At 40.5% G+C, this 25,528-nt stretch overlaps 1 protein-coding gene across 9 annotated transcripts in view; it reads left to right on the forward strand.

The window, feature by feature from the left end:
* Positions 1-25,528, forward strand: part of TLN2 (talin 2) — a 479,630-nt gene that overhangs the window by 229,847 nt on the left and 224,255 nt on the right. The window lies entirely within an intron of this gene.

Here is a 25,528-nt window from a genome sequence, read left to right on the forward strand (position 1 = left end):
CTTTGTTAAGTAATGGGTACATAACCATGTTTTATGTGTGTTTCTGTTTAAAGACAATGTATTTAATATATATTGTTGATTCATTTACATTGAACTCTTGGCCAACAGCAGTTTTCCCCATAAGGCACATTGCAGCATCCATGTACTTAGGAACACAAGACAGGCCATCACTACGCTTGGGGCTGTTTTAAGCAGTGTCATTACCAAGCAAACCACAGAAAATGCAAAAAACATGGCACTAAATAGACCACAGTAAGGACATGTTTACAGTGTGAGAGCTGGACCAAGATGGCAGAGCATTGCCTTCTTGAATCTCAGCTGGGAAAATGTATATCAGGTCATTCAGAATTTTTCCTACTCTGCATGTGTCCAAGAATAACCAGGAAAATGCTGCAGGTATCAAGTTTAGGGTTACAAATACACTTTACTGAGTAATTGGATTCAGAAATATGGAATTAATAAATGGTGAAGATTGACTGTATGTGTGAGTTCATCCTTCAGTGTCCTGTCTTTTTGTCTTTTCATACTGTTCATGGAGTTCTCAAGGCAAGAATACTGAAGTGGTTTGCCATTCCCTTCTCCAGTGGACCACATTCTGTCCTTGGGGTGAACACACATATACACTATTATATATAAGATACATAACCAGCAAGGACCTACTGTATATCACATGGGACTCTACTCAGTATTCTGGGATAACCTATATGAGAAAAGAATTTGAAAAAGAATGAATATATGTATATCTGTAGCCAAATCACTTGGCTGTACAAATGAAACTGGCACAACATTCTAAATAAACTATACTCCAAAAAAAGATAGGCTGATATTAAAATATTTATAAAGCCTCCTTGTTTTCTCATAATTTGAAATAATGCAAGTATCATCCAATTTAAGAACAGATTAAAGTTTCAAAGCTGTTGAGTCCCAGGAAGTGAAAACTGACTTTATGCTATTGATTTATGGCAGTGCCATGCCATCTGGTAAACAGAGCAGTCACTGTTGTTTTTTAGATCAGGTGTAAGTGGTGGGGCTTGCCACGTGTGCCAGACCCTCAGGAGGATGTCCCCGCCTGGTAGACACCCTCGTGGAGGTGTGTGCCTCTCTGGATAAACATGGAGTCCCTGGAGAGCATGGATCTGGTCTGAATTTCTCATCACTGTCACCAGAGCCTGGCAGGTATGAAGTGAGTGGTGAATGTTTGTGTTTGACCACATGCTACCAAATGACTGCCCACTCTAATGTTCTTGCCCCCCTTTTCTTCACTCTCTCTGCCATATGACTTTCCTTCCTACAGGAAGCCTTCCAGGCCCTCACTAACCAGAGGGATCATTCTTGAAAGAGTTTCTGAAGGCTCTGGAGAGTTTTTATAACCTAGTAACTAAGCATCAGCTTTGGAGTCAAAGAGAGCTACACTGGATTCCTGACTCTACCACTTACCAGCTACATGGGTAGATGCAAGTAGCAAAACTTTCCCCAATCTGTTTAGTAATCCATAAAATGGAGATGAGCGATGCCTGCCTCATGTGATTCTGCATAGAATTAAATGAGGCAGCTTTTGGGGAGGACTTGACACTGTGGCTGAACGTAGTGTTAGCAAAGGTGGTGGTGGTGAGTAGCTAGTGACCGGCCCTGAATGTGTCATGATTGTTTCCAGAGCATAGGCAGTTTCCCCAATTGCATGATAAACTGCAACCTGGCATAGAGATCCCCCTTCTATTTCTGCCTTTTTTTTTTAAATTTATTTATTTTCAGTTGTGCTGGGTCTTTGTTGCTGTGCACAGGCTTTCTTTCCTTGGGGTGAGTGAGGGGCTACTCTTTGTTGCAGTGCATGGATGTCTCATTTCATGACTTCTCTTGCTGCAGAGCACAGGCTCTAGGCCCACAGGCTTCAGTAGTTGCAGCTCATGGGCTCAATAATCATGGTGCAGGACCCAGTTACTCCGTGACATGTGGAATCTTCCCAGACCAGGGATCAAACCCGTGTCCCTTACTTTGGCAGGCAGATTCTCATCCACTGTACCGGCAGGAAAGTCCTTGTTTCCTACTTCTTGTTTGTGTCTGACTACCGCCTAACTTCCTATCCCCCAACCCCAGCAGCATGCTGTGCACTCAGTAGGTATTAAAAATCTAATTTGTCATGGAACAGTCCTCCTTCTCTTGAAGACCCTTTTATCCGGAGTTAATCTCTCTAGTAGAACTATTTCCTTTTGTTGTGTCAGTACTGGGGAGATGCTGATATTTTTTTCTAACCTTTCTTTTTCTTTTGATGATGAATCAAAATTCTCTGTCACATGGTCAATATCACACTCTGCCGCTGCTAGAAAGGGCTGTTTTCCTTGCTTTCTCCTTAATGCAGCTACTGTCCTCTATCCCTGTTGGACTCCTAGGCTCTCCTTAGACAAAGAAGTGGCTGCACAATTACCCTCTGTTTTCACCCATTAGAATAATGGCTACAAATGCCAGGAAGTTCTTAAAATACAACACATTGCTGACCTGGTTATCTTCCAGCCCTGGGTCTTTATGGTCAGGCCTTTCAGTAACAGAACAGCAGTCTGACACACAGTGGCTAATGAGTCTGTCTGCTCAGGAGTTTTTTGTGTTTTTTTTGTTTTTTTTTTTCTTCTTTGCACCAGAAAAGCACTCTGTTACAAAGTAAGCCATGTTTCTTGAAATAATACTTTCTCACTGCTTCGAGGCATCTTTTGCATTTACTCAGTGAGGTGCTGGACTGAATTAATCAATATCCATTCTGTCATTGCTGTGCTGATTTTATATTATGTAGACATGTTGGTATTGTAAGAACTGAGCATTTGTTCTGACTCTTTAGCTCAAAATTATATTCCAGGGCTGCTTTCTCAGTCTGTTTCTTAAAGACTTGAAATTAGTAGTTTCTGAGGTAGAACTGAAAAGAAATGTTAGGAATCATTCATAGCTTTGTAAAATAAATAACTGAGGGGCTTTCCTGGTGGTCCAGTGGCTAAGACACCGTACTTCCAATGCAGGGGGCCTGGGTTCAATCCCTAGTCAGAGAGCTAGATCCCACACGCCACAACTAAAGATCTCACATGCCACAACTAAGATCCAGCACAGCTAAATAAATAAATAATACTCAAAAAGATGAATAACCAACATTCGGGAATGTGTAGATGATAGCTGGGGATTCCAGGATGCAGATAATAGTTAAGAGCTAAAGCTCAGTGCTCAGATTTCTGAGTTCAGATTCTGACTCTGCCATTCATTAGCTCTGTGATCATATATAATTTATTTGTTGTCTTTTCCCCATACTTAAATCACCTATAAGATGGGTTTAATGGTTTAACTTTAGTCCTTAGCTTATTAGGGCTTTCTAGGCAACATTCAGAAAACCAAGATCATGGCATCTGGTCCCATCATTTCATGGGAAATAGATGTGGAAACAGTGTCAGACTTTATTTTTTTGGGCTCCAAAATCACTGCAGATGGTGATTGCAGCCATGAAATTAAAAGACGCTTACTCCTTAGAAGGAATGTTATGACCAATCTAGATAGCATATTAAAAAGCAGAGACATTACTTGGCCAACAAAGGTTCGTCTAGTCAAGGCTATGGTTTTTCCAGTGGTCATGTATGGATGTCAGAGTTGGACTGTGAAGAAAGCAGAGTGCCAAACAAAGAATTGATGCTTTTGAACTATGGTGTTGGAGAAGACTCTTGAGAGTCCCTTGGACTGCAAGGAGATCCAACCAGTCCATCCTAAAGGAGATCAGTCCTGGGTGTTCATTGGAAGGACTGACGCTGAAGCTGAAACTCCAATACTTTGGTCACCTCATGCAAAGAGTTAACTCATTGGAAAAGACCCTGATCTGGGAGGGATTGGGGGCAGGAGGAGGAGGGGACAACAGAGGTTGAGATGGCTGGATGGCATCACCAACTTGATGGACATGAGTTTGAGTAAACTCTGGGAGTTGATGATGGACAGGGAGGCCTGGTGTGCTGCGTTTCATGGGGTCACGAAGAGTCGGACACGACTGAGCGACTGAACTGAACTGAACTGAGGTGGCAGTAGTAGTAAAGAACCCGCTTGCAAGTGCAGGAGATGTAAGAGACACAGGTTCAGTCACTGGGTCAGGACGATCCTGTAGAGGAGGGCATGGCAACCCATGTTAGTATTCTTGCCTGGAGAATCCCATGGACAGAGGAGCCTAGTGGGCTATAGTCCATAGGGTCTCAAAGATTCAAACACGACTGAAGTGACTTAGCACACACACACACTTAGGTTTGTCAGGTCGTAGAGTATTTACACAGAGAAGGCAATGACACCCCACTCCAATAGTCTTGCCTGGAATAGCCCATGGTCGGAGGAACCTGGTGGGCTGCAATCCATGGGGTTGCTAAGAGTCGGACACAACTGAGCGATTTCACTTTCACTTTTCACTTTCATGCATTGGAGAAGGAAATGGCAACCCACTCCAGTGTTCTTGCCTGGAGAATCCCAGGGACGGGGGAGCCTGGTGGGCTGCTGTCTATGAGGTCGCACAGAGTCGGACATGACTGAAGCGACTTAGCAACAGCAGCAGAGTATTTACAAGATGGAATGCATAGAATCAAGCATATGGTAAACACTAAATAGATGTATATTGTTATCAATGTACTTTTTTTTTTCATTATCATCTATGCTATAGGGAGAGGGTAGAAATTAAAAATTCCCACTCATAATTAATTAGGATGGTCACCTTATACTCTCATGCCTTAAAAGTAGACTCAGCTGTGTATAGTATGTATTTAGTAAACAAGGGATCCTGTGTCCTACAAAACACACACACAGCTGACATGGAGCAGGTGGGACTCATACACATTAAGGGTAGGAATGTGAAATGGTAAAACTCTTTGGAAAACATTTGGCAGTTTCTTCAGCTTCCCATGTCTTATGCTCTAGTTTTTAAAAATCTCTATAAATTCCTATAAATTTTATTGTCATGTATAGTATCAATTATGATCTAGGTTTTTTAAATCAAATAAACAATTTGCCCAGCATCACTTTTTGAACAAACATAGCACCTATCATATGTCCTAGACATTCTACTCCTTGGGATTCACCCAAGAGAAATACATAGGCTATGTTCTTACAAAGACTTTTACACAGATGTCACAGGCAGGGCAGTAGACACATGCGCCCAGTACTGTCAGCTCCCAAGTTGGAAATGAACCAAATGTCCATCCACGTGTGAAGAGATCAGGTGGTGGTGTTTAGTTGCTAAGTTGTGTCCAACTATTTTGTGACTCCTTGGACTGTAACCTGTTAGGCTCCTCTGTCCATGGATTTCCCAGGCCAGGATCCTGGAGTGGATTGCCCTTTCCTCTCCAGGGGATCTTTCGGACCCAGAGATTGAACCTGCATCTCCTGCATTGGTAGATGGATTCTTTACAGCTGAGCCACCAGGGAAGCCCAGATATTTAAATATACAAATACATAATAAATACAACTGACTTGAACAGGTTTAAGAACAGACAGACTCTTGTAGGCATACTACTCCAAGTGGGTATAGCATACCCACCAAAGAGTAGCTTTGAGTGAAGAGTTATGTTGATTATGAGAATATCTACTGTATATGCACATTGTAGGAAATCAAAACATGGCAAACTATAAATCATTAACAAACCAAAATTTTAAGATAATAAAATTTATTATTAAATAATTTAAAATAAAAAATTTAGAAAGATTTTCTTTTAGTCTTTGTGCAGTATGAATGTGTAATTTGTAATATTTTTTTATCATGCTTATGAAAGGAGTGAGAAATGTTCTCAAACCTAAAAACTGCTTATCTTTATTTATCTCTTTTGAATATCTACAAAGGAAGTTAGCAGTCTAAAGAATGTGACCACCATATTTACAGTCTTTAAATAGAATGGCCATACTGGCTGTGCCCCTTAATTGTATCTCCTATAGAGAGAAGTATGTATTTCACTGTATTTCCTGCCAACTTGATGAGTGTTCAGATACCTTCTAACATGATAATTAGAGAATGTCTTATTTGGATTTGTACTTTAAACATGTTATTGAGGATGAACTTCCCTGCCTTTTTATTTCCTTCCCATTTTTTTTTTTTAAATTTGTTACTATTTTTTAACCATTTTGCATTAGGGTATTTGTTTTATTTTCTTAATTATTTTTTGCCAGCGCCAGCTGGTATCTCTCAGATAGGTAGTAATATTCTGCAAGCATATTTTCAAAGTTGATTACTTTTCTTCTGGATTTATTTTATGTTTTTACTATTTATATTGTGGAATCCCTTTGTGATTTCTTCTCTTGTGTTGTTTTTACTTAGAAAGACCTTGCCATTCTGACTGAGATAAATTGCATAGATCTTTCTGTTTTATGTTTTCTTTTTTTTTTTATGTTTTCTTTTTTAAAAAATAACTTTTAATTGATGTAAGTTTTATGGCCTATAGTATGAAGTACGATATATTTTTTTTCAAATTAAACAATTTTCACAGCACCACTTTTTAAGTACTGTTTCATTTCCTCATGGAATTTTGGTGACACATTTATTGCATATGAACATTGTATCATGTCTAATTTATCTGTGAGTCTTCTACCACTGTGAGGATGTAGTTATTTCAACTTTATTGTCATTTTATAATCTGATGAGTAAGTTTTCATTTTTTACAACATTTTTTACTGCTTTCATTATGCTTTCTCTCAAAGTAACTGTTTCTAGATAGATACAGTCAAAGCTCTTATGGGTGTTGCAAGTTTCTCCCCAGTCTTCATCTTATATAGGGAATTTCATGGGGAATCTTATGTGCTGCTACTAAGTCGCTTCAGTCATGTCTGACTCTTTGCGACCCTATGGACCATAGCCTACCAGGCTCCTCCATCTATGGGATTCTCCAGGTAAGAATACTGGGGTAGGTTGCGTTTTCTCCTCCAGGGGATCTTCCTGACCCAAGGATCAAACCTGAGTCTCTTATTATATCTCCTGTATTGGCGGGAGGGTTCTTAGCCACTAGCGCCATCTGGGAATTTCACAGGGAATCTTGTGTGCATCTGAGGCTTTTGCTATCTCCCCAGAATATTGTTTCTTGAATTCTTAACATCATCATACTCTAGGCATGTCCAACCCCATGGCCTGTAGCCTGCCAGGCTTCTCTGTCCATGGAATTTTCCAGGCAAGGATCCTGGAGGGGATAGCCACCAGTACACTTCAGTAAATAAGGTACTTTGCTGTTGCCTTTTCATCTAGTTTCTGGGTTGTCTTATTAATCTCATTTTCTTAGAAATAATGACTTTTTCAGAAGAGCAGTGCAGAAATGACATGTTCCTCTCTGTGGCCTGTATGGCCCCTGCCATCTGGACTGGCTCTGGCAGGTGAGAAGGTGTCACCCCAGTGTACATCTTCAGGAAGGTTATTTATTTATTTATTTATTTTTGATGTAGACCATTTTTTTTAAGTCTTTATTGAATTTGTTACAAGATTGTTTCTGTCTTATGTTTTTTTTTGTTGTTGTTGTTTTTTTTTTTTTTTTAGCCACAGGACATATGAGATCTTAGGTCCCTGACCAGGGATCAAACCCACACTCTCCTGAATTGGAAGGCAAAGTCTTAGCCACAGAAAGTCCCCTCAGGAAGGTGTTTTAACCTAAGGGGACAAGGCTGTGGTATGCCACATGCCCATAAAATGTCCTGACTGGAGTTTGGATTTAAATGCAAGGCTTCATGGGGCTCAGATTGTTTGGACTGTGAGTTTATAAATCACAGTACACAGGCATTCTCTGGAGTGAGGTCAGCTGCTTTACTTCCATCCTGTCAGCTTTATGCATTTAAAGAAAACAGTGCAGTGGCTAAAATGTGTCTGAGCAGAAGGCAGAAGTTAGGCAGGCCAAGTCTACTTGCCACGTCTGAGTTAGGGTGAGTCCAGGGGCTCCGCCTGACGGTGACGACAGTGATGTGATGTCCATCCTTGGTATGCCCTCCCTCGAGAACCATCCTTTGAAGGCCTCTTGGTGATCACTTCCTGGTTTTGGCTTCGCAGTCTGCTCTCCCTCCCCGAGCTAAGTGACGCCAACGTTTCACCTCCCTGATCTAATATGCTGAGGTACCCACTTAACATCGATTGCACATTTATAAAGAGCTATTAGCAGAGCTGCAGAGAGAAGAAACATGACTGAAACAGAAGCAGGAGACACACTGGCTGCTCTGCCTCTCACGCCTCTGTGAGCAGCCTGGCGTGGGCTGTCACACCTGAATCCTCGAGGCCGCCTGGCGTGGCCATGGCCCCCGGTGCCTCTCTACACCTCTGGCTGCTGAACAGTTTGAAGTGCCTGTCACTCTGAGTGGTGCTCCTTCGAGGTTTCTGTTCATTTCGGTTTTAGGAACATCTAAATCAGAGGCATAGAGGAGGGAGAAAGATTTTAGTGCTGAAGATGTAAAGGAAGAAATGTATACCTTTTACTATCGAGTGAAAACATATCTGTCGCATTTAAAGTATGGACTCGGAAGCAGGGTTTGTCATCAGGCGGATGAAAAGTCCTTTCTGAAAGGAAAGGAGAATCGTAAAGGAGGTCGTATGATCCATGCTGGTTCATCTCTCCATTGCTGTTTAAGATACACATTTCCTCCTTCAGTAACAGCAGAGAGGGCCATAGTCACCCAAGACCTGGGGAAACAGTTCTACAGAGTTTCAGTGAATTTGAACTGGAATTTGAATGTTTTCTCCTATTCCTTTATTCCACCTTTTGTTTAGATACTGTGATAGGTCTGTGTCTCACTTCGTCAATGATTTCCTGGTACAAGATTTGGAAAGTTTTCTTTCTTTTTTTTTAAATTTCCTGCTTACTAACTTTTTTTTTCCAGATATATTCAGACATGTACATTGATCATGAGATTCCTGCATACTATTTTTTTTTTTTTTTTGCCATGCAGCATGTGGGATCTTAGTTCCCCAGCCAGGGGTCAAACCCCCATCCTCTGCACTGGAAGCATGGAGTCTTAACCACTGGACCACCAGGGACGTCCTGGGAAAGTTTTTATTCCATTCTTCTCATCCCTCTTTCCAGTCTTCCCTGCTACTCCCATGGCACAAAGGAAGGCTTTCAGACATTGGAGCCTGTTACTGTGAGGTGATTACAGGGACCATGGACCCTAGTGTTGATGGAAGACCCTGTAGGAACTCCCGGCTAGAGGCCTGGGAGTGACTGCTCTGAACTGGTGGTGTATTAAAATACTCCTGTGTGCTCTAAAGAGGGGCTCAGAGGCATGGACTCTCCCACTGTAGCCAGGGTATGGCATGTACCACTCACCAGGACTGCACGTTGAAGGCAGCCCAGGTCTCTGTCCACCCGCAGGAGGAACCAGCGAGAGCAGCAAGCTTGGAGAATTAGTCATTCAACAGTCTTCCTCTTGGAAACACTTTTATGGTACAATGAAGGTGGTTGTTCCTGAAACCTGGAGAGCTTGCAGCGGTGTCAGGGTTTCCTGAAGCTTTCTAGATCGTTTCTCCTGATGTGTTAGTTTTCAGAGTGAAATGTTATGCTGAAGATGTTGAAAACCTTTCCCAACTGTATATGTAGAGAGTAAAGTTTCAGTTAGAAAATATGCATTGTTAAAATGACTTTTCTTCTGGGGTTTCTATTAATCCTACAAGTTAAACTCACAGCATATAAGCTAGTTTAGAGGATTGAACAATTGTGCTTTTTAATTTTTGCAGAGCAGCTTGGAGAAGCAAAGGAAGTGTTTCTAACTGGCCTATGCTGTGCTCTGCTTTCTTTTTCCAAGTTTGGATTAAGTTGTGTTGCTTGGATGCGGAGATGTTTGATTCTTAGATGAGGGTAGCAATGAGTCTAGGTCAAAATGTGGTGTGTATTGTCTACAATCTTCCTTGGGTTGGAGGCGGAGAAGGAAGCAGAGCTGTAGTGTTTTTTTTTTCCCCTGAAAAATGTCACATAATTTCCACATTTGGCTCTGACAACACAGCTCTCTATTCCCTTAAAGAAGGGTGAAAGAGAAGTATGGAAGCTCTTGGTGTGGGCTTACTCATAATTGTGGTTTTTCTTAGCTTAACTTCAGTTTATCTCCTTCGATGAGTCACTCACATACCCTATTATCCAGCCCTAATGGCTTTAAATGTATTCTTTGTTTTCTTATTTCTGCAGAAAGTGTCTTTATTAATGTATTTATTTATTTGGCTGCATCGGGTCTTAGTTGTGCCATACAGGGTCTTCTGTTGTGGTGCTCACACGCTCCAGTTGTGGTGTGAGCTTGGTTGCTCCACGGCATGTGGGATCTTACTTCATTGACCAGGGATCAAACCCTTGTCCTCTGCATTGCAAGCCAGATTCTTAACCATTGGACCACCAGGGAAGTCGCAGAAAGTATTATATCAAGCTAATCCTTGCTGTTAAGAGTCCAACTTGACTTTTCATTAGTAACTGTAGTGGGTTAAATAATGTCCCCTCCAAATTCATGCCTACCTAAAACCCCAGTATGGAACCCAATTTGGAAATATTCAGTGTAGATAAAATTGCTTAAAGATAAGAGGTGTAATTGTTCTAGGTTAATCTGATGACTGGCATCCTTATATAAAGAGGAGAGGACACAGAGAGATACACAGAGAAGGGTGACTTATGTGGAGATGGAACCTCTGGAAAGCTCCAGGAAATAAGCAGTGGTTCTCCCTAGAGTCAGCTTGGCCTTTGCTGGTGACTCAGCTGGTAAAGAATCTGCCTGCAATGCAGGAGACCCAGGTTTGATTCCTGGGTTGGAAAGATCCCCTGGAGAAAGGAATGGCTACCCACTCCAGTATTCTTCCCTGGAAAAATCCATGGACAGAGGAGCTTGGCAGGCTGTATAGTCCACAGGGTTGCAAAGAGTGGGACCCCACTGTGCAACTAACACTCCGTAGAGTCATCATGAGGAGGGTGACCCACCAGAGACTCTTGATTCCAGACCTCTGGCTTCTGTAGCTATAAGAAAATAAAGTCCAGATGTTTGAAGACACCCATTGTATGGTAACTGTGAAGAGTCAGACTCTGAAGTGGCTGAGCCCACATGCGTGCACATGTCAGCTCTAGGGAATTAATGCAGTAGCCCCTATAAACTGGCACAGATTGAAGGCCACCCTCTTACTGACCTTCAGCTTGAGGTGCTGTGAGGTGAGCAAGGTTTTAAATTGTGATTATACTCAGTGTTTATACTCAATGCAGTAAAATTTTCCATATGCAGGAAACTGCTGTGTCTGGTAAGCCTTCCATTTTAATTTGGTCAATATACTATAAAAGGCAACTTACTGGAATCCTGTGCCACTTGAAGGAGCTTCCGTGAACTTTTAAAATCTTAACTTGTAGGAAGTGGTCTGTGGGGCTAGATGCCTGTTGCCTTTGTTATTCCACCAAGGTGATTTTTCAGATTCCTTAAACCTGCTTGTGTAGCAAGTTGGGACTTAAGGAATAAGAAATCGATTGTGTCTCTTAAGGATGTATTTGTTCACACCTTCAGTGCTCAAGGACTCGGGTTGGAGTGTCAACAAACAAGATGAAAACGCTAGAAAGGATGCAAGATAACACTCTCTGATGGTGTCCTCTTGAATGTCCACTGGGAAGCGCAGCACTGGGAGCACAATCTGCTGCCCCACATTGTTGTCATCAGGAGAAAGGGAAGTCGACGTGCAGTTACTGAAAACAGTGTCTTTGAAGGGAGTTGTGACTTTTTTTTTTTTGAGTTGTGACTCTTGATCAATAGAGATAAAAATGCAGTATCTTGAGGACATTGATTCAGCCTCCCTGTGTGTGGTACCCCTAGGCCCATGTTCCCAAGCGTGTTCTGGAAGCATAAATCAAGATGAGTCAAGCCCTCAGGCTGTGGAACTCGATTGTGCAGCAGTAATATGTTCACCTGGAGTGGTGATGGAAGTGGCAAAGTTCCTGAGAAACATTCCCAAGGGCCTGCAGTCTTGCACTTCCACGTGATGTTCTTTGGCTTGATTTCTCGCAACAGAAGCCCTCTTATTTGCTCTGAAGGGCTCCCTGACCATTAAGAATTGGCCCAATGGAAAAGTCCGTCTTACTTTCATTATCAGATGCTCAAAAGGAAGGGCAAAATCCAGAAATTTCCCCACACAGAATTTCTAGTGATCCCACTAATAGAGCCTCCCGACTCAGACAAGCTCAGGACATGAAGCCAATTTGGATTGGAAAATCACTCTGCTAGCTCTAGATGGCATGTGTGCACATTCACAAAAGCCTGGCTGCTGGCCAGAAGAAAGCATGTGCTGTCATCCTTCCCGGGAGGTGCTCCACGTGAGCCAGGCTTTTCTGGGACTGACAGGGCTAAGTGCTGGAACGGGTGGGGAGCAAAGGGAAGGATAATAATGTCTTTCTAATATGAACTCTACTGGGCATTACTTACTCAATTTAGTCTTTAGGGTGTTCCTGTGGTTTGTAGACGTTTCTTAATGTGAAAATGATTTTTAGTCTTAATTTGGAAATTGAGGACCACAAAGTTAAAATGATTCACTCCAGATTATACAATTAAGTAATTATTAGTAGTAGAGACTTCCTTTGGGAGCACAGAAGGAAAGAAATGGGAAAGGTATAAGTGAGTATGTACACGTGTGTGTAAACACAGGGACATTTTTTTCCTGATGATTTCTGATTTAAACTATTTAATTGCAACTTAGGAAGGACTCTTTCTGGTCTAGAAGGATGGAGCAGGCTCCATTCAGTCTAAGGTATAAAGTGAAGACTGCAGTGTGATATATTGTACCCATACTTATTAAGCATGTACCCCTTCCACGCACAAAATGATGCAGAAAAAGCCCCAGCTTCTTGTTCTTCCCTTGGACCATGCAATTAAATGCAGTTAATCTGTAATAAACAATGCAGATTAAATAACATAGAATTGAATAATCTATAGTTGTATCTACTAAGGAATTTTATATATTCTGTTCTTCATTTAAAAGAAAACAGACAAGTAGTGTTTTGTAATTTGTTTTATACACATGCTCGTGGGTTTTTACTTATTTAATATATGAATTGATTTTGTGTGTGTGTCAGTGATAAAAGGGACAAAGCTTCCTTAGCCCTGCACTGTGTCATGGAAAATCCAACTTTATCTTAATGAAAGGAGATGGACTTTGGGTTTCTCTCGGGCCAGTTCTCTATCCTTAATAACCCCATAAGCTGTTCACATAACATCCATCACTGCCTAGACCGATGGCTCAGAGGCCATCGGTGCTGTTCATCGTCTTGGTCTGTGTACCTTGGCAGCTGGCCCTTAGCGCCAGCCAGTCTTCCTTACCCTAGCTGACAGTGCTAATCAGGATGATCAATACGACCTCCCCTCCTCATGGCACATCACTAAGTGGATTTTCTTTACTTAATATCCATACAGAGTGACTGTTTGAATGGACAATGGAGATTTTAGCAAGCCCTCTGCTAATAAACCTGTGGTACAGTAGAAAGGAATTAAATATAACCGTGCCAGTGGGAGCGGAGCTCTTTGGGAAAGGGGGTCCCAAACCAGGTGAGTTTAGGTAAACAGTCTACCATTTTGGAATTACTTTCTGTGTGTTTTTCCACAGCTAAGCATGAAGGGGGCTAATAGTTTGAACCTATGTGGAAAATCATTTGTTCTATTTTCCTCGAAAATCTCAGCGCTTTAAGTCAAGGTGAGCATCTCTTGTATAGTTCATCCAGGGATGTAGTGATGGTTCTGTTTACCAAAACCAAGTATGAATTTGTGAATGAGTTTTTGCTGACTGTGTCAATAAGATAGCAGTCATAAGCTCATTCTGTAGTTCATGCATGAAATACATTTATGGAATGTAAATGTATCTTACCTTAAATTTAAATTATAACTAATCCACCAACTGAGGTCACTGTGCAGTAGAGGTAGTCAGCTCTGCAGTTACTGCTAATACGAATATGGACAAGAATTCAAAGTATAAGTTGTCTTCTGACACTTCTTAGTAAGTTGACTGTTATCATTAGGCAGTTTTTCATTTGACATAAGGCCTTTAGTTTTTGGAGTTTTTTTTTATAAGTTCATGTATTTCATTTGGGGCTGGAGATAAAGCTGAAAAGAGTGAAATATGTGGGGAGGTGTTTGCATTCATAAGAACTGTTGACTGGCCATTTCATTGAACAGGGACCCATCAAGTTCACTACTCTTGTTAGATCTACCCTTAGTTGGTTTTTTGGCTTGCAATATTATTGTAATTTTTCCTTTGCTGTCAACTGTATGATGGCTGAGGTCCAGGATTTCCAGTGTTCCCCTAAATGCAGAGGAGAGGGAAGGATTTGATATATCTGCAGGTGCCCAAGGATATACTTTAAGGGTCCTACTCCAAATGGTTTCACAGTAAAGCTATGAGGAATTTTGTTTTCTACTCAGAAATAACACATTGCTGCTGGTTTTAAATGGCTGGTTTAACGTTCCTTAGATCCAGGAAGATTTACACTATTGAACCTCCAATGCTTGCTCTTTGCAAGTGGTCACGTTTCCATATTTGTTCCCAAGTTTGAAAAACTTAGTGTTAGATAGTTTCTGATGGATTTAAAAGTTACCGTGACACTCAGGAAATTCTTTGCTTCTCACCTGATAGAGTAAGCCACCTCTGCCCTTCTGAGCAAATCTTCCTGTTTGTGAGCCCCAAGAAAGGGTGTGGAGCGTTTCGATCCTGGAGGACCTTGAAGGGGGAAGGTCTCAGATGACATCGGATATGGGAGGGTGCAACTTTGTAGCTTAGGCTCAGAAATTGGGCTGTCATTTATTGTAAAAGTAAGGAGGGAATAATGTTGTAATCTTGTCATCTGGACTTAACTCACTGGTATGATTTCCTTTGTTAGAATTGGATTTATACTGTTAGGTCATTTATTCATTCATTCATTGAGTCCCTGTCATGGGCAAGAAAGAAGACAAGCTTTTGGGATGGAAGTGGGGATGAAAGGAATAGAGCTGATGTCCTGAGTTGGTTGAAGCAGCAGAAGAGGATGCTAGGTATTAGGGGAAAAGTTGTTCTTTGAGAAGATTTTAAGAAATTACAAAAGTGTTTTTGTCTCTGGGACTGATCTGGAGAGAAATAATTACACTGGAGAGACCCAGTAACAAGGAAAGGCAGAGGTAGGGAGTAGCTTAGAAAGAGAAAGGCTCCAGAGGCAAGGATGGAGGGTGGCTTAGAGCAGAGACGGGCATTCTTGGAGCAGAGGAAGTGGTTATTTGAGTTGTATATCCTTCAACGTAACATGATGTCACTGGGAGAAGCATTCAGTACAGTTTGACTTAACACTGTTTCACTTAATATTACGTTGTTTTCCATGTTATTAAATAGCCTTGAAAACGTGAAATAAATCCATAGCATTCCATTGTTAAAAAAAAAAAAGAAATTGGGCTGTCGAAAGGTGCAAGATTTTCTCTTTGGAGGGCAGAGAGAGAAAACAACAACTATCACAGTAATGAGGGAAAAACCAAAGAAATGGATAAGCTTTGACAGTTTTCTTCTGCGCTGCTTTGTCAGCTTGTCTTCAAGAGCTTAGAGTGCTGACTTTATCCCTTAGCAATCCTGTGTGTTATGTCCAAAGTGTGTGGCTGTGTGTGTGTGCATGTCTGTGTGTGTACAGTTACGTACATAAGCATAAGTGCATGATGGAGTAAAGGCAAGAAGATGGCTTACTTTCTATTTTATTTTTTTAAAAAGGTAAGTATGAAAGCTAAAAACACCACATTAATGTGACATCTGTTGACCAAGTAGAAAAAAAGCTTTGCAACTAAGCAAGATCAGGCCTTTCATAATCAGAAATTGTTGCCTTGGACAGCTGGAACATGGTGACCGGAAAGTTGTTTGCACCAATAACATCTAGTTGACTTGTTTTTCCCGCCACCTGAAGTGACTTAGCAGCAGCAGCAGCAGCAAGGGAAGTGTTGTTGGGCTTTGGGGATAGCTGGAAGATGCAGGAGTGTGTCTCGTCATTGTGCTGGCCATCAAGGCTGATGTGGGGGAGGATGGGGGGCAGTAGCAGGAGGATCCAACTGCAGATGGCATTGCTTGCATCCTGCAAACCATCCAGAACTCTGGGGCTTGGCTTTGCTAGCCAACATGCGTATAAGCCTTCAGGCTGTAACTCAGGCCTCTGACCTACTTTTCTGGTTATGCCTGTCAAAGCGAACCCTTTAGGAGAACTCTTCCTAGTTGGAACCATCCTGATTACAACTAGAACCTTTCAAAGCGTACGGTTGTAGTGGGTATGGTTGGGCTATGGTGGCTGCAGTGTGAGTTGGGGATATTTCACCGTCAGAGATCATAATTGGGTGAAAGGTAAGTGGATGTAGGCAGTGATTAAATCTAAGCGTCTGAGAAAACGCCTCTTGCCACGAGCTGGTCTTTAGCATCTGTTCTGTTAGTACGCGATGGTGAACCAAGAGGAAGCCACCAACTGCTGGGAACAGCTAGGCTCCTGTGCCCTGGCAAGGTCAGGGAGAGGACCAGAACTCCCACAGCATATGTTCAGGGGATTAAGGGGGAGCAGGGGCTGAAGCTGATGGGCCAGGAGGAATCTTAAATGGAGCCAGTTGTCATTTTAGGCCGTAAGACTCTTCTTTCAGATCCAGGCAGTCTGGGCTTCCGTGTCACCAGCCTGGTTTGTGGACTGCACTCTGGTGATGTTATTTTGCTGAAGAAAGCAGAGATATGAATGAGCAGATGGGAATGGATGCTGGACGATTCTGGGCTGCTCCCGTGTGATCATGCAGCACAGGGAGTCAGGGGACGTGGAGGCTATAGGGAGGATAGGTCTGTGCTCCCCACAGAATCCACTGTCATTCTGTTCTGAAAGGTGAGCAGAGTCCACATTCTCCCATGTGCCACAAGGCGAGTTGGACAGCATGTGTCTTCCTGCAGCCCTCAACCTCGAACCAGTCATCCTAATAATTTTTGAGCATTTGGGTGATAGCACAGAAGAGTACCTGTGAGACATTAGCACATGTAAATACACATAAGACATTTTAACAGGAGCTGGTCATGCATTTGAAGCTTTCAAAATTACTGACATTCAGATTTTCAGAGTGATGGTTCTACCTTGTATCTACTAGAATTGTGTTCTATGGCTTATGAAAACCTGAACGATTATTTTTGTTGATTTTCATCCATTTGAACAAGCAAAAATTTCAAAAATAGGGGTTTATTGTTCCCCTTTGCTGGAGTAATAACATAAATAGCTTACTGACATCATCCTAAATAGGTCTCTTGCCCCAAAAAATCTGGAGTCAAAAGCCCAGGCCAAAGCACTGTTGACTGAGGTGTAGGAAAAAGACAAACGTGCTCACTGCTGCCTTTTAAAATTTTCTTTCCTAATTTCAAATCCTGAGTCTTTTGAGATAAATGAACTCAAGGATCCAAGACTGACATTAGCTTTCTCCCTGATAGGGATGAGCCAACAGGAATGGTGTGCACCCAGACATACGGCATTGGATGCTGGCAGGCCACTCTTGAGATCACCACTTACTACATAGGAGGAAAGTGGGAATCAAATTGATAAATGCCTTGTCCAAGGACACTCAGGTCTTTGAGGCCTGTATATTGCTATGCTAAGTGGGAAGTTACAAAGGTGAGCTTTTAGTTGGACCAGGTGTCTGGTTACTAGTGTGAAGTTGATATATAGATGAAACTAAAGATGTCACGAGTCATATTTGGTACTGAATGGTGGATAGGGGGGAAAAAAGCTTGAGTGTGGGATGAGTTTTAGCGCAAGGACAGATATTAGTGTTTTTCTTCTTGGCAGACATTCAGTTACATTAACATAAGTATTTTAAACCCTTCCCTACTAAAGTAGGACTGTGTGCTTATTATTTTGAGGGTTGAAAGGAAGGACTAAGGTAAGTGCTGGTGGTTAAAGAAGCAAGGAGCGACTTGCTGTACGCTTGCTTATTCCAGCCACGCCTTTATTACACATGCCTTTTAAAATTTCATCATCACCAAAGGCTAATGCAGTGCTAGTAGGTAGACCATTTTGTTTCTTGTCAAAAGAGAATTCTTAAGGGGCTGATCCATCCTCTTGGACGTGCAGAAAGATTTGATATTAAATTCTCTACCCTGCCAAAGGCAGAGTGATATAGAATCATATCCCAGATACCTCAGTCGCTTTCATCATGAGGAGCCTTAATAGATATTTCCCATTCTATCTTGCTGTCTCTTTGTCCCTCCTGATGGAAGGAGTTGGTGAATTTTGGGAACCAGCCAAAGAGGGAATTAGGTAAGCTAAGTCTTCATTTCTGCTATTAACTTGTATTCATAGAATAATATTTAATAGCTGCAATTATCCTTGAGATAAGTGAAGAGGTTCGTCATGCACAGAATCATATTGTGAAACATTGATTTGTGCTTTTTAGAGGCTAACACAGAAATTGAACTGCTGAGTGTCAGAGGCATTATTTTAAAAATAGAGCCATACTGGATGCATGCTAAGGGTTTTGTGTCTTAGCTATACCAGGATTACCTCTACTTATTTGCATTTAAAAAATTGGTTATAACATCATTACAGTATCATTGTGCAGTACATGAATTTTCTTTGCCTTTTCTAATGTCTCCAGCATTGGGTTCTTTAAGAAACCATCTTGTAAAAACTTCCAGAATGAGTGATTTTTATTTTCAGCTTGCTGGTTTTGTCCTCTCAGATCTTTCCAGGTAGGGGTCATGTTGTTTGCTCTGCCTTGTCATGTGGAGTTTTGAAGTGTTTAACACTGGAATTTCTTCATTCATTAAGATTCTGGTTGAGCTATGACTTTAGTTTCCAATAGGGAAAATTATGAACAGGATGAAATCACACATGGACTGTCAATGTGGAAAGGGAATGTTTTCCTTTTCTATAGCTCCGATACAGAATCAGAACTTCATAATTGTACTAGCAACCTAAGATTCTTTGCATTGAGAAACTGAAGATTAACAGTGATGTGAATTGTTAGTCATTGTTCTATTTAAGCCTCATGCTGCAGTTATTTAGTCTTGGTAAGAAGCTGAGGGCTATAATTTTCATTCTCCTTTACTAATAACTCACTGTATAATTCTGGCATAAGATTAAATGATTGTAGTTTTGAAACTATTCTTACACCCACCAAGGCTTCCTTGGCCTTTTAAAGGAACAAGTTCAGATTCTACTGCATGGTTTTCCTGGAGGGCCTTGTACAGGCAAAATCCCAACTAGACAGTGCCATTGCAACAGGAGCAAAAGTTGAAATAATGTTATCACTTAGAACATTGTATACAGTAGAATCTTTAAGGAACATTTGTTGAATTAAATGGATTTATTGTTAAATATGTCTGAGTTATAGTAGAGACCATATGCTTTCTCTAAGCCTGTCCTAAAAGAGAGACATTTTTCAAAGGAAGGTCTGGATATTAAGCCTTGATAATTAATCCTCATAATTAAGATCTAAGATTAAAAGAAAGTTTGGATGTTTCTGTATACCAAGTATGGGGAAAGACAGTGTGATGGTAAATGGAAAATTGAGCCTTCTTTTCATAAAGCCTTATTCATTGGAGCTAAGTAGATGTTAAGTGATGGAGGAGGTCTCCTATTTCAGGGAGACCTCTCGAGAGGACTTTTAATTTGGAAGCCCCTAGGAGGACCCATCTACTCACTAAAGCAAAAAGTTGCTGTTCGCTTATAGGATCAGAGCAGGAAGTTCTGGGTGGCCTTCCAGCAATCAGTCATATGATAATCATATTCTGCTATATTTTGCTCTACTCCAGTAATTTCCTATCCTGCTCACCTGCTAACCCCAGACAATCCTGGTGACTTACCTATTTGGTGGTGAAACTATCAATTTTCCACTTTTCGTATCAGTCCTTATGCTGGTAGACCAAAATTTAGGTAGGTATCATCTAGGCTCCATCACGTCCCTGGTGTCACCAACTTTATGTGGTCCCTGGATGGCATAGGTCAGATAATCATTATATGTCTGATGCATAGTGGATGATCATAAGTGGTGAGCCCATCTCTCTGTGAGATGTAACTTCCATGTCACTCTTACATGACACTTTCCAAGACTGTGCGGCTTCTAAGGAGATTCTTCTTTTCTATGGTGATTCAGAGAGGAACTCTGAGCTAAGCGTCAGAAGGTATCTGAGTGCTACTAGCTGTTATTTTTGTTTTTAAAATTTCCTATTTTGGGCCTGCCTTTCTGCCTGGGTATCTGTTAGTTTTAGGGATTGCTTTCTCTCTAATGAGGCACTTTCTGAAGTTTTCTTGACATTCTCAAGTAGGTCCCTGTGAGGCTAAGCCATGAGCTGTCAGAAGGAGACAGTTTTCTTTTGATTGCAGGTGCCTGACTCAGAGCAACTCTTATGAAACATTTGTTCCCTTAAGAATGATGGGTATATTGATCTTCTGGATTTTCTACTCATGTTCCTACATATTTCTAAACATGGTTTTGAATACATTTTCCTTTCTTCCACTTTCTTTGTGTTTGTGAAACCCAATAAAAGGCAAATATTAAGCTATTTTAAAAATTTAAAGACCCAATTAAACCAAGTTGTAATCCATTTAAGCCTTGGAAAAAAATCTCTTATGAATATATGGACATTCATTCTAAAGGTAATTGAGGATGCTGAGGCCATTTTAATACCTTCTTCCCATCATTCTCTATTTAGAGAATCTCTTCTATCTGTGTCTTCAAAATCAGGAAATTGTCTTTCTTTCTTTTTTTGTTTATTTGTTGAGGTGGTTGTCCACTGTCTAATGCTCAATAAAAGAGTTGTTGGAATGGTTATTAACAAGATTGTAAAATCTTGTTTTTTCAAAAACCTTGTGCCTCTGTTTGAATATTTTACCAGCCCTATTGATGTGAGCAAATAGGATGTATCTCCTAAAATGAATTTGACCCCTTTTTTTCCTCCGAAGGCTTATATAATTGAACTGCTTCACTCATTGAAATTGAACTGCTTCCTGAAAAACCAGTGTTTTTTCACAAGCTTACCCATTAGGGTAAGTGACTGTGTCTTACATATATTTATATGTATACTATAACTTAGGGGCTAGCAGTGTGCAGGGTATATTACTGGTACTCATTAATTTTATTTATTTTGTTGGTTTCACGTGGTATCCCTTAAAATGTGCAGTCTTCTTTTTACATGGCTAGTCATCGGAAAATCACAGAGCACTGAGCTTCACCTCAATGCTTGAAATACTGGATTTTTAGTTACTGAAGGTGATTTCAGCCTCTTCAGGAAAAATTCAATTGCCATCTTCTCTTCTTATTCATAAGTTAATTTTGGACTTGGAAATAGCTAGTCTTTCCCCATACATCCACTATTCAGTGAAAGTTAGAAGAAAGCTATTTCTTAGTTTTAAAAGCTGATAGAGAAAAAGTAAAATTGGACTCCTACCTCATACCATATATAAAAAATTAGCTCAGAGTAGATCAAAGGTCCAAAGGTAAGAGCTAAAACTATAAAACTCTTAGAAGAAAGCATTGGTGTAATGCTTTATGATCTTGAATCAGGAAATAGTTTCTTAACTATTATACCATTAGCACAAACAACAAAAGAAAAACAAGTAATAAACTGAACTACATATGGCCAGTAGGCACATGAAAAGATACTCAGCATCACTAATTACTAGAGAAATGTAAATGAAAACTATTACAAGGTACTACCTCATACTGTTCAGAATGGCCATCTTTAAAAAGTCTGTAAGAAGAGGGTGTGGAGGAAAAGGGACCCTCCTATACTGTTGGGAATGTAAGTTGGTACTTCAACTGTGGAAGACAGTGTGGAAGTTCCTCAGAAAACTAAAAATAAATTCACCATATGATCCAGCAATCACACCCCTGGGCATATACCCAGATAAAACTATAATTCAAAAAGATACATGCATCCCTATGTTCATAGCAGCACTGTTCACAATAGTCAAGATAAAGAAACAACCTAAATGTCCATCAACATGTGAATGAACAAAGACGATGGGGTACATATATACAATGGGATACTACTCAGCCATCAAAAGGAGTGAAGTCATGCCATTTGCAGCAACAAGCAGGCAACCAGAGATGATCATACTAAGTGAAGTGAAGTTAGAAAGAGAACAACAAATACCATATGATATCACTTACATGTGGAATCTAAAATATGGCACAAATGAACCTATCTACAAAACAGAAACAAATTCTCAGATGTAGAGAACAGACTTGTGGTTGCTAAAACAGGGGGCGGGAACAGGAGGGAAGAACTGAGAGTTTGGGATTAGCAGATGTAAACTATTATATATAAGAAGGTTAAACAGTAAGGTTCTGCTGTATAGAACAGGGATATTCAATATGTCGTAAGTCATAATGGAAAAAATATAAAAAGGACTATCTATATGTGTGTAACTGAGTCACTTTCTACAGCAGAGATTGGCACAACACTGTAAATAAACTATACTTCAATAAAAATTATATATATCTAAAAAAATTATATATATATATATGTTTATATAAAGGGGCTTCCCTTGTGGCTCAGCTGGTAAAGAATCGGCCTGCAATGCGGGAGACCTGGGTTCAACCCCTGGGTTGGGCAGATCCCCTGGAGAAAGGAAAGGCTACCCACTCTAGTATTCTGGCCTAGAGAATTCCATGGACTATACAGTCTATGGGATCGCAGAGTCGGACATGACCGAGCGACTTTCAGTTTCACTTTCATATGTATAAAGAAGTCAGATAATCCAACAATATAAAGGCAAATAATCCAGTTTTTTAAATGAAGTAAAGGTTTATCATAAAGAAGGCTGAGCCCCAAAGGATTGATGCTTTTGAGCTGTGGTGTTGGAGAAGACTCCTCAGAGTCCCTTGGACAGCAAGGAGATCAAACCAGTCAATCCTAAAGGAAATCAGTCCTGAATATTTATTGGAATGACTGATGCTGAAGCTCCAATACTTTGACCACTTGATCTGAAGAGCTGGCTCATTAGAAAAGACTGATGCTGGGAAAGACTGAAGGCGGGAGGAGAAGGGGACAACAGAGGGTGAGATGGTTGGATGGCATCACTGACTCAATGGACATGAGTTTGAGCAAGCTCCAGGAGATGGTGAAGGACAGGGAAGCCTGGCGTGCTGTAGTCCATGGGGTCGCAAAGAGTCAGACACGACTGAGCAACTGAACAACAGCAAAAGGTTTAGAATAACTGTTTCTCCAAAGAGGATAAACAGATGGTCAATAATCACATGGAAATGTGCTCAGCATCATTAGTCATCAGGGAGATGCAAATCAAAACCACAGTAAGATAGCACTTTACCTATTAGAATGGCTATGATAGAAAAGACAAAGAGTGTTGGGGAGAAGGTGTAGAATCCTCATACATGTCTGGTGAGGAATGTAAATAGTACAGCTGATTCGGAACAGCAGGCAGTTTCTCAAAAAATTAAACACAGAATTATGTTTAGATATATACCTAGGTATATACAGTTCTAGGTATGGACCCAAGAAAAGAGAATTTTGAGAATTTTATCTTACAGGAAAAAAATTTTTTATAAGACTTCATTATTTTAAGAGAATTTTTAGATTTACAAATTAGATTTACAATATAAAATTGAGAGGAAAGTATAGACAGTCCCCATATACTCCCTGCTTCCACATATGCAAAACTGCCCTAATTATCAACATCACTCAATAGAGTAAAAAAAGAAAAAATTTTTTTAAACCAATGATGAATCTATATTGACCCCAAATCTATTATCAAAGTTCATAGTTTACCTGAAGATTCACTCTTGATGTGGTACATTCAGTGGATTTGGACAAATGCATATACAGACACCTGTTCATCCTTATATGATACAAAATTGCTTTCACTGCCCTAAAAATCCTCTGTGCTCTACTTAACTCCACCCCTAACCCCCAAATCACTGACCTTTTTATTGTTTCCATAGGTCTGCCTTTTCCAGAATGTCCCATAGTTGGAATTACACAGTACGTAGCCCTTTCAGACTGGTTTCTTTCATTTTGTAATATGCATCTAAGGTTTCTCCATGTCTTTTCATGGCTTGATAGCTCATGTTGATAGCTTGATAGCTCAATATTTGAGCTATCTCAAATCTCACTTGATAGCCCAAATGTTTTTTTACCACTGAGTAATACCACCTCCAGTCTTCTTGACTGGAGAATCCCATGGACAGAGGAGCCTAGTGTGCTTCAGTCCGTAGCGTCGTAAAGAGTAGGACACAGCTGAGCACACACACACAATACTCCTTTGTCTAGAGGTACCACAGTTTATTAATTCATTCACCTATTGAAGGACCGGCTTCCCTCAAAGCTTGGTTGGTAAAGAATCTGTGTGCAATGCAGGCAACCCGGGTTTCATTCCTCAGTTGAGAAGATCCCCTGGAGCAGGAAATGGCAACCCACTCCAGTATTCTTGCCTGGAGAATCCCATGGACGGAGGAGTCTGGCAGACTACAGTTCATGGGGTTGCAAGAGCTGGACACGACTTAGTGACTAAACCACATTGAAAGACAGCTTGATTGCTTCCAAGTTTTGACAGTTATGAATAAAGTTTCTATAAACATCCATGTGCAGGTTTTTATATGGACATAAATTTTCAGCTCCTTTGGATAAATACTGGATTGTGTGGTAAGAGATCATCACATTCTCTCCCAAAATGGGTTTCATTTTACATTCCCACTAGCAATGGATGAGAGTTATTGTTGCCCCATATGCTCACCAACAGCATTTGATATTGTCAGTGTTCCAGATTTTGGCTAGCCTAATAGGCATATAGGTAGGTATCTCATTTTGATTTACATCTCCGTGATGACACATGATGTGCACCATCTTTTCATATGCTTACTTGCCACCTGCATATCTTTGGCAAGATGTCTCTTAAGGTCTTTGGCCCACTTTTTAACTGAGTGGTTTGTTTTCTTCTTGTTGACTTTTTTTTTTTTCCTTCTTTTTTTTTTCTCTTTTCTTTTTTTTTTTTCTTGTTGACTTTAAGAGTTGTTTTTATGATTTGGATAATAGTCATTTATCAGATGTGTCTTCTGCAAATATTTCTCTTGATGCTGTTTTTCATACGGCAAAAGTTTTAAGTTTTTATCAGTTGCAGCTTATCAATAGATTCTTTCATGTATGATGTACTTGGTGTTATGTTTTAAAAGGCATTGTCGTATCCCAGGTATCCCAGATTTTCTCCTGTGTTATCTTCTTAGGAATTTTATACTTTTATTTTACATTTATATTCCTGATCCATTTTGAGTTAATTTTTGTATAGGATGTAAAGTTTGTGTCTAGATTTATTTTTTGTGTGTGGTTGTCTAGTTGTTCCAGGACCATTCGCTAAGAGACTTTATTTGTTCCATTGTATTGTCTTTGCTTCTTTGTCAAAGATCAACTGATTGTATCCGTAGGGATCTATTTCTGACGTTTCTCTTCTGATCCATTGGTCCATTGGTTTATTTTTCTGCCAATACCACTCTGTCTTGATTGCTGTAGCTTTTTAGTAAGTCTGTTTTTCCCCAGCTTTACTGAGGTATAATTGACAAATAAAACTGCCAACATGATGATTTGCTATTCTATATACACTGTGAAAGG

The sequence above is a fragment of the Cervus elaphus genome, chromosome 12, assembly GCF_910594005.1.
Source record: "Cervus elaphus chromosome 12, mCerEla1.1, whole genome shotgun sequence".
Taxonomy (NCBI): domain Eukaryota; kingdom Metazoa; phylum Chordata; class Mammalia; order Artiodactyla; family Cervidae; genus Cervus; species Cervus elaphus.